The sequence below is a fragment of the Penaeus monodon genome, chromosome 23, assembly GCF_015228065.2.
Source record: "Penaeus monodon isolate SGIC_2016 chromosome 23, NSTDA_Pmon_1, whole genome shotgun sequence".
NCBI classification, from domain to species: domain Eukaryota; kingdom Metazoa; phylum Arthropoda; class Malacostraca; order Decapoda; family Penaeidae; genus Penaeus; species Penaeus monodon.
This window is the reverse complement of record NC_051408.1, coordinates 37,008,629-37,009,655: the sequence shown is the minus strand read 5'-3', so window position 1 is coordinate 37,009,655 and position 1,027 is coordinate 37,008,629.

Here is a 1,027-nt window from a genome sequence, read left to right as displayed (position 1 = left end):
GAATTTTTCCTGGGACAAATTCTGGCCTTATACACCCAATAGGGGAGGACGTTGCACCGGCGTGCAACCTTATCTTCTCAATTATACAAAGCATCACAGTAGTGTTCACTATATTGTGCGTCCATATAGAAGTACCAGAAGAAGGAGGGGAAAGGGGGGGGGGAGTTGTCTTATCTCTGCACAGGAGATAAGGCGTAGAGGGACGAAGTAAGTGTATAAATACGATAAATAAATTGCACAGTGCGGTTAGACACAGTCAAGCTCACATTAATAAGCTATGAAGCATTATGGAGTGTTCTTCTCATTTTGTGCACAAATTTCATTATCATTTTCTATATCCCTACACATTTTCTTCGTAGAGATCAGACGAGCATGTGATTATGAAATATAAAATCAAATGTGTGTTTTGCTTTTATTTATATATATATACTCCCAAGCTTTATTCGTTCCTCTTGCGAGAATGTAAAAAGCTTTGTTTTTTTGATCTACAGAAGAATCCACAAAGATTCTTCGATTGGGGGGTAAGGGAGGGAGGGGTCTGAACGTGTTATGGAGTTTGGATTATGTATCATCAACTGTATCTTTTTTTTTCAGAGAGAGATGTTTCTTCTCCGTCTCTTTCTTTAAGTACCACTTATCCTGTTGTTTTTCGTTTTCTCTTAAGTACAGTTTAGTCCGGACACATTCAATTTTCGTTTTTTCGTGCGTGTAAAAAAACTGGCGTGAAAATCGTTTTCATTTTTCTTTATCTTTCAAAACGACTTTTTTTCTTTTCTATAACGTTCAACTTTTTCCTTGTTGTGAAAAAAAATGTAACACTATTTTTTCTATTTTTCATTTCTATGATATCATCACGTAAGTCAGCTTGCTCTTGTAAAAATGTTGAGAATTGTAGGCGTGAAACACCAGCAAGCTCTCACTTACACTGCCACTATCTTGTGAAAGACAGTTATTGGGAACATCAGAAACATCTCCGCGAAAAAACTAATAACACAATTTGTGATCTGTATCTTTAGTATCTTTAGAT